Source organism: Carassius carassius, chromosome 3 (genome assembly GCF_963082965.1).
Source record: "Carassius carassius chromosome 3, fCarCar2.1, whole genome shotgun sequence".
NCBI lineage: Eukaryota > Metazoa > Chordata > Actinopteri > Cypriniformes > Cyprinidae > Carassius > Carassius carassius.
This window is the reverse complement of record NC_081757.1, coordinates 24,432,562-24,446,865: the sequence shown is the minus strand read 5'-3', so window position 1 is coordinate 24,446,865 and position 14,304 is coordinate 24,432,562. Positions and strand designations below refer to the sequence as shown.

The 14,304-nt window shown below is 42.3% G+C and overlaps 1 protein-coding gene across 7 annotated transcripts in view; it reads right to left on the bottom strand.

Moving 5' to 3' along the window:
- The window catches only part of znf536 (zinc finger protein 536), a 182,783-nt gene that overhangs the window by 117,544 nt on the left and 50,935 nt on the right, over positions 1 to 14,304 (bottom strand). For 5 of the 7 annotated variants that reach the window (XM_059534267.1, XM_059534276.1, XM_059534319.1 and 2 more), the window contains exon 3: positions 1,511 to 1,625. The exons of the other annotated variants lie outside the window; for them this stretch is intronic. The gene's annotated coding sequence lies outside the window, so the exon portion shown is untranslated. The remainder of the gene's footprint in view (positions 1 to 1,510; positions 1,626 to 14,304) is intronic. 7 annotated transcript variants of the gene reach the window in all.

Sequence of the window (14,304 nt, the reverse complement as noted above, 5' to 3'; positions counted from 1 at the left end):
CTCCTTCATCCTATGCTGCTATTCTCATATCTAGTATGTCTGCCAACAGCTGTTGCAGGCTCTCTCATAGGGGGATTTATAATCTATCTAAAAGTGTGCTGAAGCATTGTTCAGGAGGAGGAGGAGGAGGAGGAGGAGGAGGACGAGAAGACTTTATACTCAAAGGCTGCTTTTACCTCTTATTTTCCCCTTAAAAAAAAAAAAAAAAAAAAATTTATGCATCTTTTCATTCTTTATTTCGATTTAAAGATCACACTTGTATTTATTATTATTTTTTTATTTTTTATTCATCTAAATATACAAAGTGCAATACAATGCATGGGGATTTTAATCACGCTTTTTAGCCCACTGATTATTTCTCAGGCTGGTTTTATTATTTAAAGTCAGTTTATGCATTCAGTTTTCCTTTAAACCCAGGCTTGTCATCGGCTTGTCACAGTTAGCTGTCACAATAAAATCTGCCATTAATTAAGCAAAGTTAAACAGTAAAACAATGTGGAAATTCAATCCATGAAATATTACAAAATATGTACAAGGTAACATAAAAAATATCTAACAGTTATTCTGGGCTTATAAATATTTTAAATATCAAACTGAAAAGATGTATACAATTTAAAACATTCAGTTCAAATCTTCTGCCACTTTATAGCTTACTCTTTCTGAATACACACTAACATTCAAAAATGAGATGTTTGTTTATGTTTTTGAAAGAAGTCTCTTGTACTACTTAATATTTTTGGAAACTGTGATACACTTGTTCAGGATTCTTTGATGAATAGAAAGTTCATTTAAATGCATTTATGGGAAATATTTTGTAAATCTCTTCTTCTCTGTCACTTTTGATCAAATTTAATGTGTCCTGAATAAAAGTACTAACATTCTATTTTTTTAAGTAGTGTAGACCCTATGTCACATTGTTACTGTAATTTTGTAACAAATTTGGATAATAAAATGTATAAAAATAATTAGATTAGATTTGTACTTACATACAAACCACTGCTAGAGAAAACACCCATGTAATCATCCTTTTATCTCAAAAACTTAGTTACTAGTTCTAGTCTCCTCTACCTATCAAATATCTTTTATATGTATTGAGGCCTTTAAAAAAGAAAATGCATGGTGGCCACATATGAAACATGTCACTGTAAAGGCTTGAACCAGATAGAAGAGCAAATTGGAGAAGCAATTGCTCTAAATTGGTCTTTTATATGTCATTTAGGTGTTCGGCTTAAAGACACATCGCAGGAGAAGATTACAACTGTTCAGCACAAAACGTGCCACTTCAAATGTACTGTCTGTTAGGGATCAGACTCTGGGATCAGTTAATCTCATCCTGACACTGATGATTTGAGACCAGCGGGTAAGTGAGCATGCTTTATGTCTTATCTAAGGACCGCTCAAGCGTGCAGATCTGGGATCAGCGAGCTAAACGTATGTCCCGTATCTGGTCCAGGAGCAGTGTCGCATTACAACTACTGAAGTAAGGGCCGTGAGGTGAATGTTCGCTTACCTGATCACTCTAACTGCATACTGGTCCGGGGCCCGTCAGGTTGAAGAGACCGTGACTCACCCCGCCACTGAGTCTGTACGGCAACAAACGATGACAGCGGCGATGAGTCTTCACTCTGTCAGCAAGAAAGAAAGAGAGAGAGAGAGAGAGAGAGAGAGGATGTCAGGCCAAATGTAACAAATTCACTGAATCACAGCATTGGCGCAGAGGTCAAGGAAAAGCAGCCGAAAAAGGTTAAAGATGAAATCAAAGCCGCGGCTCAGAGCGCTGCTGAAAATCTATCCCAGTGAGGCAAGGCCACCGCTGACGCGCTCGGCAGACAAGAAGCTAAATACTGCACGCCACTCTGGGATCTTTCATTTTCAGCCGATCAATAAGGACTTATATTTATCAGGATTCCAAGCAGCTGCCACATCTGACAACCTCCACTTCATTTTCGCACTCCGCCCTCCCTCCCTCTCTCTCTCTCTCTCTCTCTCTCTCTCTCTCTCTTTCTCTAGCCATCTATCGTCCAGCCCGTCTTCAGTGGCCTCGTGCTAAATCAGGACCTATCGACCACCAAAGCGAAAAGGGGGGCCTCCAGTGTGGCTTCAGTCCTCCCGTACTGCCACGTCCCCCTACTAATATTGGGTTAAGAAGCGTGTGTTTTGTCATTAGCCTGTTGGCTCGGGCCCATATCCCTGCACTCTTTGTTCCGCGGCACGCCATTGAAGCCTGCCAAGAAAATGGCGGCGTAAAACACGTACACTTCACCCCTTCATTTCCCCAGTGCGAGCGATTCAAGAACGCAGATATATTTAGGGCAGAAAAGCAGGGGGGAAAGAAGAAACTCTCCAATTGAAATCATTCACACAAGCAGAAGATTTGCTGAGAGGGCGGAGAAGGCCGAGTTAAAATAGCTCAATCTCTAATCATCTGTACGACAATATTTGCTGTGAGGCATTCTAAATAGATTATCGCTGGTCCATCTGCCTCATCACTGATTTATAAGGCGTTAAGCTGCTTTCCAAAGGCAAGGACTTCCTTTGCAGCTACAGTGGAAGGATTCTTGTTCGAATCAGGGCCAATGGCAGCTAAACAAGCCCGCCGCTCGCAGTAAAGGAGTTTCTGCTTTCAGCGAGTGAGAGAGGGAGAGGAAATAAAAATAGGACGGCACTATCCGGTTTGGAGTCGCCACATGAAGCAGTTTGAATCCAAAAATGTTCTATCTGAATTTTTTTTTTTTTTTTACAAAGAGACAGGGAGGAGGGGAGGAAGTGAAAAACACACACACAAACATACACACACAAAACAAGGGACATCATTAACATATGAATACTGTATGCAAATGGTTAGAAGAGAGCAGATGTTGGCGCATTTAATTGACCTATATGTGAATTGCATCCAAACCTTCTACACGGAGTATGCTGAGTGTGACACTGGATGCCCGACACTGGCTTTCTTACACAACACAAACAGGGAGGAAATGAGGGGAGGGAGCGTGCTTGAGAGAGAGGAAAAGAAAGAAGAGAGATAGAGATGTGTAAAGTGAGGCAGAGACAGATGAAGACAAAGAAACCCATGTCGGTAGACGGCACGGCCACAGAGATGTCCAAACTCCTCGCGTCTCTTACGGATGACATCACTGCGCCATACAGAAAATCGATAACGTTTTGGCCTTTGGGGAACATCAGCGTCGCGGACAGGTTATGAGCTGCAACCTATGTTGTGTCCAGTTCATCTTCCTTAACTCTTACTTGAACTCCTATACTATACTGTCGCTCTTTTTCATCAAGAGACAACGAAATAAAAAGAAACGGGGGGAAAGGGGTGGAGTCACAGCGCTTCTGTTGCTAAGTTTTGCATGGGTGAACTATAAGAACCACAAATGCTAATTTAATCTGGGCTTTGCCCTTTCTTTCCCCCCTTTCTCCCTCCTGCTCGGGAATGTCATTAAATTGTATTAAACAGTCTTTTGTCCACAGGGCAAGGACCACCCGATATATGATAATACATTAATGCCCTGGTGCTACAGCCACTGAGCTGAGACGCTCTTTAAGGCCACAGGCAAACACATGGAGCGCTAGTCTGAGTGTGCGAGTTTGCATGTGCACAAGTGTGCACAAGAGAGAGAAAGAGAGAGGGAGGCTGGCTAACAAGTGTGACACATACTAATAGAAACATACCTAATAAATTACAAGCTTTCAGGGTCTGGCAAGCTGACATTTTCTCTGTGAGCGGGACAATTTCATATCTGCAGAGCAGGGGAGCAAATTGCATCACGTGGCGATTCCTGGAAGATTAGCATAAAAATTAACACTTAAATTTCAGCTTATTGTCAAGCCTTCGTCTGCTCTTTCTGCAAAACCAACAATCAATTCCTCTTAGAAATCTGATTAGCTTCCATGATGCTTATTATCCTAGTCATCTTCCCACATCGTCGTCCAAGACTCCTGGACTATTTGTTAGAACAGAATTAAGAGGCTGATCAATCTATAGGTTTCTCTCATATGCACATATGCTTTTTGCACAATTTATTTTTGCCCAGCCCTATTATCAGCAGTCTCTCACTAAACATGCTTATTAATATGCCATAGATCGAAGAGGAGTATTTTACATTTAGATGGTTTATTATTTACATGTTAAGCCCAGCTGATGCAGCTGAAATAAAAAGCATTGAGTGCAAAAAAATAAAAATAAATCTGTTCCATTCTGTTCTGACATTTTTCTTTCTTTCTTCCATTTTAAGCTTTTCACTGAGAATATTACATTATTTTGCATTCAAATAGCTCCAGAATTTTAAATATCTGAATTAAATAATAATAAGAATAATAATGACGAAGATTGTTATTAATTTATTAATTTAATATTTTAATACTATTAATTTAATATTTTAAGAAATATATCAAGCTATGTAGTTTTTGTTAAATAATAATAATAATAATAAGGCAGATAATTATTATACATTTATTACTAATTTACTTAATGTTTTAAGAAATCCATCAAATGACATAGCTTAAATGTTTGTGCTAAACAACAATAATAATAATAATAATAATGATAATGAAGATATATGTTTTATTTTTATTTTTATTATTATTATTATTATTATTCATAATTACAGCATATCCTGTTTTGAATTTGTTAAAGCCCAATGGTATAAGTGCTCCATTTTCATAATCTCCATTTCCTCCCTCAATTCCGGCATGTGTAAAGTCACAGTATTCATGTTGACTCTTTCGGTGAGAGCTATGAAAGTCATCATGGATTTTCAAAAGCGTTCATACTGCTGTAGTGAAATATCTGTCAATACAGTCCTATTAAAATCACTGCACAAGTATGTCGTGATGAGCAGCGTGCGCTCTGGGTGGCTTTCCAGGTGGAGAGAGAGGGGCTTCATTTTGTTTAAACAAATTCTATTTCATCGCATCCAGATGTCTTTAAGCGCAGTCCGTTCTTCATGTGCACACTCCAAGATCCATAAAAAATGTATACAAACATTTATTCATAACGGCATGCCTCTTCTCAGACTGAAGAGTTGTCATGGTTCCCTTGACTCCGTTTCAGGGGTAAACTAAGTGTAATGTGAAGCAAAAACAGTGTAACGTGATTAGCCGGAGCACGCAGCTTCTGTGACCGGGTTCCTTGTTCTCTAGCCAGGCATCTAAGCTGGGAACGTATGCTTGTCGTGTGGCCCACAAAAGCTGATTGGGCTCAGACCTTGAGGAGGGTCAAGACTGCTTGGACATCCCTGTTGCCTTATTACCTGGAATTCTTGGACTTTATTAGGAAAAGTAAGAAGTACAAGTGAACATATGACATGGATGTCATCAGCTCCTGCTATGCAGAAGTACGTTTAAACCAGTAATCCCCCACAAACTTGTTTTGTGTCTCTCTTTATAGTCCTGCCTCCTCCCTGTCCTCTATTCTTATGTTAACATGGATAACAGGAATGGGCCACCCAGCAGTGAACTTTAAATCTTAAGTCCATGCTCAAGGAAAATAATAAATTTCTCGCCATGCCCTGATGAAACTTAACTCACTTCAAACTATGTGTGGGCCCTCTATAGCTCTACCAATACATCTGCTGACTCCTTAAAGAATATTACTTTTCACATGGTTTAAAAATAATAAACGTGCACTTAGCCGAGCTGTTTTCTCATCCTAATGCCACACAAGGGTGGGGAATAATTCAAAAGTCTTTAAGTTCAGAGTAAACACTTTGTTCCTTTGTTGATTGTACAGCTATTTTGGCTTCTTTCTTTCTCTCTCTCTCTTTATCTCCTTCTGAGCTTGTTGTGTTTTTAGTCTAAACAATACACCCTTCCTTCACATCTGAGCAACACACCTCACTGCCGTTTAATAGGTTAAATCCCGTAGAATGGAGAGTCATATTTTAAACCGGTGGTTTATTTTTATGAGCGGGTGTAATTAACGCAGCATGTCCTATCTCTTAGTCATCGATGCCAAGGTCTCTATTTAAACAACTTATTGTGAAATGTTTGCATTCTCAGCATTCGCCAGGCCACACACAGATTATTATTTCATACTTCTCAGCGATGCTCCGAAACGTTTATGCTATCCAATGGTTATTGTTTTTGATTACGGCTCTGTGGATGAATCACTCTTGGGGAGGACTGACTAGAAAACATGTTTACACAGGGCCAAGTATGAACCTAAAGGCCTCACTCAGGCCAAATGAACACTCACCACCTGATTTATGAAGCAAAGATTAAACTATTTATGTGCAAGCAGTCTGAGTTGTTTTAATTTTTTTGCAGAAGTACACACATTGTTACTTTAATGAACTTTTGTTTCCTTATTTGGTCATCTTCCTTTTCTTGTTTTGGTAATTGATTGATCCCCACCTGTCTCCTGTTCCCTGATTACCTCCTGTGTGTTTAAATACCCGTTCTGTTCAGTTCTTCATCGTCCGTGATTGTCTATGTTAAAGCTGTTATTTGTATGTTAACGAGATATTGTATTGTGAGTGTAGTATATTGTCTGTATTCTCCTTCTATCGTCAGTAAACTCCTCATTTGATCCCGATCCTCCTCAAGCTCTTTGTCTTTCATTTAGCACACACCCCTTATTTGTAACAGAATCACGGACCAAAACAAAAAAGTTTATTTAGCGGCGTTTTTTCTTTCTTTTGATTTTTTTATTTTCCTCCCTCTCCCGGAATGGCCATTCCAGCAGTCCGTCTCCTATGACTGGAGCAACTGGACCGTTCGCTGGAGGACCATACCAGGGACTTTCTAGATCTGGCGTGCCTTACCCACTTCTCCGACCGTTAGCTTTCTAACTTCTTCTACACCGGCCTAAGCGAGCGGTGTAAGGCATGCCTACCAGCGAACGGTCCCCGAGAGGATTTCGCCGCTTTCGTGGAGTGGGTGCTGGAGAAAAATGGATCTTCATGGACCATCTGCACCGCCAAAGAGGATATCTCCAGCCCCACTCCCGACCCAGAGACCAGCCAGCCACCATCACGCCGCACGGAGGCAGAGCCCACCGCCCGAGCCATTCACTGACAGGAAGCAGGGCCTCGAGAGCGCGACTCACCAGGTGTGTGAGCCGGCAACACCGTGCGTCGTGGGAGTCTTAGTGGAGATCGAGGGCATGGAGGAAAGCCCTGCCCACACTTCCGTGACTGAGGGTGAGCTGTATTCTGTCTCGGGAAATGAAATGGAGCAACTATTGGATCTAATGGGCTGGTCTATGGAGATAATTCCTGAATCCCCTGTTTGTCCACTGGTTCCGTCCAGCCCTGACCCCCCTCTATACCCTCTCAGTCTCCCACTCCTACCTCCTCCAGTCAGTTCCTCTGCTCCATTTCCGCTGGTTCCGCCTAGCTATGAATTTTCTGTTTCTCCGCTGGTTCCGCCCAGCTCTGAATTTTCTGTGTCTCCGCTGGTTCCGCCCAGCTCAGAATTTTCAGTTTATCCGCTGGTTCCGCCCAGCCCTAAATTTTCAGTTTCTCCACTGGTTCCGCCCAGCTATGAACTTTCCGTTTCTCCGCTGGTTCTGCCCAGCTCTGAATTTTCTGTTTCTCTGCTGGTTCCGCCCAGCTCTGAATTTTCTGTTTCTCCGCTGGTTCCGCCCAGCTCTGAATTTCCTGTGTCTCCTGTATTCCCTCCCAGCCTCCCTCTCCCACCTCCTCCTAGACCTGCCAATTCCCCTGCTCCACTTCCGCTGGTTCCGCCCAGCTCTGAATTTCCTGTGTCTCCTGTGTTTCCTCCCATCCTTCCTCTCTCTCCTCCTCCTAGACCAGCCAGTTCCTCGAAGTCATCGCTGCTGGTGCCAGTCTGTCCCGCAGCTCACCCTCAGTCGGTTCGCCGCTGGACTGCCAGTTTCCAGCTCCGCCTTGGTGTGTTAAGGCCCTGTCTCCGCCTCCACCCTTCGAGCCCTGGACTCCTCCTCGGTCCTTCGACCCAGCGGCTCCGCCTTGGCTCTTAGCTCCCTCGTCTCCACCGTGGCCTGGCATCCCACCTGCTCCACCGGGCTCCCTCCTCCCTCCAGCTCCACCTTGGTCAGTCGTCGACCATCCGCCGCCTCGGGACTCCATTCCTCTGGCTTCACCTCGTCACTCCATCCCTCCGGCTCTGTCAGGCTCCTCCTTCCCTCTGGTTCCACCTCCATCCTCAGTCACTCCGGCTCCACAGCGGTCTTCCAGGACCCTGCCTCCGCCTTGATCGCCTGAGCCTTCTGCTCCACCTAAGCCCTCCGGATCCTCGACGTCACCCTGGCTCTGCAGCTGCGCTGCTCCATCTTGGGCTCCTCACCCACCGGTGCAGTCTCCGCCTGTCGGCCCCCTGGTGTCGTCGGCTCATTCTCCACCATGGCTCCTCCCGCCGTCGACTCCACCATGGATCTCCGTCCTGGCTGGTCTCTGGAGGACCATCTGGCTCCTCCTGCTCCGGGCTCCTCCCTGGCTCCTCCCTCCATCCACTCCGACCTGGTCCCTACCTCCATGCTCCCTCTTCACCTGCTCCTTGCCTGCTCCACGCCCGCCTCCAGAACCCCCACCCTCCCTCTGCTGGTATTCCTCTTGCGGTGCGAGGACACACCATTCCGGGAGGGGGCAAACTGTTATGTTAATGAACTTTTGTTTCCTTATTTGGTCATCTTCCTTTTCTTGTATTGGTAATTGATTGATCCCCACCTGTCTCCTGTTCCCTGATTACCTCCTGTGTGTTTTAATACCCGTTCTGTTCAGTTCTTTCTCGTCCGTGATTGTCTATGTTAAAGCTGTTATTTGTATGTTAACGAGATATTGTATTGTGAGTGTAGTATATTGTCTGTATTCTCCTTCTATCGTCAGTAAACTCCTCGTTTGATCCCGATCCTCCTCAAGCTCTTTGTCTTTCGTTTAGCACACACCCCTTATTTGTAACACACATTAGACTGTCCAGTATATTTATTGCAATGGAATATGTGAATAAACATTAAGGAAGAATTGCAAAAGCCTTGTTAGTTACCAGAAATGTAGTTTTAACTAATATCTTATTGCATATTATTATTATTATTATTAGGCCATTACTACTGCATACTAAAAATATAACTTAATAATAATAATAATAATGCATATTATAATACAATTTAATTTAATATTATTATGCATGTAACAACAACAATAGTAATAATAATAATAATGTCATGAATAATAAAAATTGAAGGGGGCATTATAATGATGATTTGCTTTTAAACTAAAATATTATGAGAGAGAAAAAATCAGTTCAATTTAAAAAAAAAAAAAAATATATATATATATATAAATATATGAAAACAGACAAAAAGACGAAAGCAATTTTATTTATACGTGAAATACAGTTGGGACAATTAACAAAAGAAAAAAATCTACTCTCATTTTATGATGGATTTAAATACAGCAGAAACTGAAAAAGTATGAAATATCACCAATTTGTCCAATATTTAATACAAGTTACAACTGGTACCAAACTTGCAGGTGTATAAGAAAAAGTCTACAAATCTTTCCAAGTACCCCACTGGAACCTGATTAAGTACCCCCTGGGGTACACATACCCCTGGTGAGCTTTACATTGTTAAAGACAGAAATGAAATATGGCCTTGAAGACACAACACCGAGCTAGATCAGATGGCAGAGCAGATGTGTTTTAACAATGCCTCCTCAATGATGCGCCCTGTGCCACAACAAACATTTTAAGACTTTCATTGTTACACAGGTGCTTTCTCAGAGAGCACAAGACAACAGAGCACCAGAGGCACGTGCCACCCCGACCACACCATTCACACTTAATAAACCTCATGCTCAAGTCTCCAGGGTGATGAGGTGGGATAGCTGAGATGGACGCGACAATCTGTGAGCTAACCACACTTCGACATATGGTAAAGGTCCACAGGCCTCCCTTAATCTGTCTGTCAAACCGGCTGCTCTGTTTCCCCGCTGAAACATGAGAGCATTGCATGTACCAGCAGCAAGACCAATGCTGGTTTACACTGAGTATAATGATATTTTATTCTTTCACGCGTAACGTTTTTCCCTTTCCAATGAGTTTTGTGGTCCTGCCGGTGGGAATTACCTCATGAGAAGCCCTGAAAACCCAACCACATAACCTCAAAGCATGATATCCCTTCATCGCCTTGCCCGTTCAGAGCAGCTTCAGGCTGTGCAGTGGCGTGCAGATGGGACTTCAGAGGTCTGTCATCTTTTGATTAAGAAAAGGAAATGATTTCACTTTAAAGACATTCCTCATAGCCACCACAGCCACAGCATAGACTCTCTGCTACTCTCATTCAGTCTACATGCTGTGCTTCTTTCCCATGCACTATATACTGTTAAACTTTAGGATGACTGTTACCTGTCTGCCTATAGCTGTCAGGAGATGGACAGTAAAAAAGCAAGCAAACCATTTCAGGTTAACATGAGAGAGAGCGATTCCATCCATGCTTTTATTGTCAGGCTCTTACGACGGCGAATCAGCTCAGGGACCTGACCTTGGGTTAAGTGGGGCACTGTGCCATTTCTTCATGACCTCAGGCTTGTTAAGCGAAGAGATAGGGAGTCTGGGAGCATGGGGGAGGTCTCAGAGATTGAGACACAGACATGGAGCTCATCCATAAACCCGCAGAGACATACTGAGAAGCATCTCGCCCGTCACATTAAAACGTCTCTCAGCAACACATCTGCACATGAACTACAAATCACGCCTGGCCAGTGCTAGAGCTGTCAGGGAACTGTAAATGTTTCAGGAGACACAGATAAAAAACTCACTGACCCATCGCTAGGGTCCCTGTGTGAGTCCGGTTGTGTTTCCAGACTTTGATTTCTCTGACTGCATATGAAAGTGCCGGCCAAGCATCTGCTGCCTGAGCTCTGATCTAATACTTACCGATGACGTCTACATCATATGAGGATTTTATCGCAGATATCAGTGGATTGGTTTACATTACGTAGTATGAAAAATAATTATATAGCCCATTAAAATATTAATGTCATATTCATCATAACCACAATATTAATCATAAAATTTCAAATGACTTAGCTCCAACACCATATTATCACTTTTACTTTTGCCTTTTTTTTTTTTGCCTTTTTGCTGATATTACAGAGGGTGTGCTAAAAACACTTCATAAAATTGTGAAATATTATTACAATTTAAAATAATGGTTTTATATTTTGCTACAATTTTAAAATATAGTTTATTACTGTGATGGCAAAGCTGAATTTTCACTCCATTCTTAAGCATCACATGATCCTTCAGAAATAATTTTAATATGCTGATTTGGTGAGTTTGTGCTGCTTTAGTGGGAACTGTAATGTACCCCAAAACATTTTTTATTATAATAAATTTAGTAAATTGAATGTTGTGCTGCTTAATATTTTATTTATTTATTTGTTTGTTTGTGTGTGTGTGTGTGTGTGTGTGCTTATTTATTTATTTATTGTGAAAAATGTGATGCATTTTTTATACAAATATTTTTATAGTTCTTTGTATTTATTTTACATTTATATAAAATGACATTATTTGCTGCCACACTTGATCAATCCTTGCCGGATAGAAGTGGTAATTTAATAAAAGTATAACTTTTCACTTTTTTATTTTATTTTATTTTACATGATACAACTGAAAAGAGAAAAAGGAAACAGGAAATGTCATGAGCCGAATTCAAACCCATGCTGCCTGCACACACACTACAGTTCAATGCACATATGCCAATTGCTATCATCTGTCTACTATTATACCTCACACTGCTTCTATTATCTAAGGGATCGAGCCATGCAGGTGTCGGAGCTGAAGCTGAGACCACCGGCATGTTAGTCCCTCACCTCGGTCCAGGAGAAACAGATCGAAGTGCTTACCTGCCTGCTGCCGACTAGGCACTTTACACACCAGGACAACATACTGAAACCAGAACCACCTCAACAAGAAAACTCAGTGGTGTTGAGTTCACACACTGATTGTTGTTTGTCTAATAACACATAGTATAGTGTTAGCTGGTGAAAATATATGTTTGAGGCACATGTCCAGCTCACACTAAAAGACAGACCAGCATGTCTTTGAGTCACTTGCTCGTGTGCCCTATCGATTGCACATATTATTCAAACATTCTCAATATTTAATCACTAGCACAGACCCCACCCTGCAGTACACTCCCAAATAAACTGTCCTAAACAGAAAGGTTTCATAAGTACTCTCCCTTGCAGAAACACACACAGGTGTACAGTACAGAACACTCCCTCAAACTCATCTTTCTACTGTTGAATGACCCACAACACACACACACACACAGTTTATGAGAGCAGGCCATCTAAGAATCATATAACATGCCGCACACACATGAAACTAATTAAACATTATCGCACTTCCTGTGACAAAACATTCATTAAAACTGCACACACACCCATGCACACACACACGAGCGAGTACACACTTCACATGCCCACCCAACCCACGACAGCTCTGTTTGACCTTGCGCTGCCATATTCATTACATCATTAAGTTACCTCTTCATTAACTTTTCATTATTTATGGGGGCTTTTGGGGAGGGGGACCTTTATCAAATACTATCTTTTGTTGAGCTCACAAAGTGGAGGCAGACCCCCTCGAGAAATCGTCTGCTATGCCTCAGTGCTAACAGGAGTATCAGCCTTGAACTCCAGCTTAAACCCAGCTCCCCAGACCAGGGACAAACACAAACGCGCAACAGAGATGGAAAAGCGTTGTGCAGAAGTATTCCCTTTAAGATTACAGGCACAAACAAAGGCCAAAATGAACTGCGTAACTTCTTTAATAAGCAGCGAGGCTCTAGAATTAAAGATGGGTTTGGTTTGTTTGTTTTCAAATTACAACAATGTTTAGCTTTTGCTGTTGTATTTTGGTTCCATTGTGTCGCCGATGTTTTGGAAAAAGAAATCAATAGACAATGCCATTTGAGTCATGCAAACATCGCTGACTACAGATAAACATATTTGTGTTCCCTACCCTTACACAAGCACCATTCTGTTCCCTAAGCGTATCGCGCTAGCTGTCATTAGCAAACCATCGGCCCCTCCACTGCCGCAGATTGCCTTTTTAAAAAAGTCTGGCTGCCGACCATTTCACATCGTTGGCCAATTATAAATGGCAAATCACAATCAAGCCGATTTTTCCCTTCCCCCCAGAAACACTCTACTCTGGCCTGGCTCCATGGCTGCTCTTGAATAATAGGGTGATAGCCCTTTGTGTGACAGCCTGCACGGGCGTTGGGTATTTTACACAATCATGTGACGGATCCTGGGCTCAAACAGGCCCGCTCTTCAAACGCAGCGTCGCCTCAGCCAAGTCTCTAGCCTTTCGTCGAACACACATCCGAACGCTAATAAATGGCTTCCTTTCCCAACCTACCCCTATCGGTCGGTATTAATCTGAGCACACCAGACAGGTGACAGCAAATAAATGCTGCGAAAGTCTGCAAAGCCCCCCGAAAAAGGAATAAGAAAGATGATTTCAGATCAATGCTGAAGAGGGATCGGAGACAGCGGAGGAAGCTATTAAAGTGTATTAGGGCCGAGCATTAGGCTTTGACTGATATGGCCCTCACTGACTCCCAGTATCGTGGCCGTACAGCGCAGAGCGCGTGTGTGGGTGTGCGTGCTGTGAGCTCTCTCTCCATCCACACTCCATCCCATGATCATTCGCCAATTACGGATAGCTAATGCATCCAGAGCCTAGAATCCTACCCCAAAAACGAGGGGGGAAACTCTCCAGAGACCCGCTAATAATATAACTTAAAACATGCTGAGAGAGAGCATTATGCGCAAAATGGAAATCAAAAAAGAAAAACAGTGTAATTTAAACTGGGGCAAGACTGGAATGGGTTTAACTTACACATGGTGAATTCTGTATCTTTTTATCTCTCTGTCACTCACTCACTCAGCCTCTCAGTAACACTAGCACTATGAACCAACACATTAGCCGTAGAGGGGGTCTGAAGGCTGCAATAGGAGTCCAGCTGTTGGCTGTGAAAGAGCTGAGGAGCAGGTTGGGATGAAGCGCTTTGTGTAGCTCACATGCATCCATTAAACGCTGTATTGTCATTTAAAGTCATTTGAAAAGAAAGAAAAATGCTTGGGATATCCTGACTTTTTTCTTCCTGTTAGGTGTTATGGCTTTAGTCTCTCTCTGAATAGTGTATTCATAACTAGATCACTTTAAATGACATTTTACAAACTAAATATCCTTATATTTGTATTTATTCTTGGTAATGGTGTTTTGTTTTTGAACTAATATGTGGGCATTTAGTGCTCTATGGCTTTAACATTCATCCAGAAAATGCCACCAAGTGAATAAATA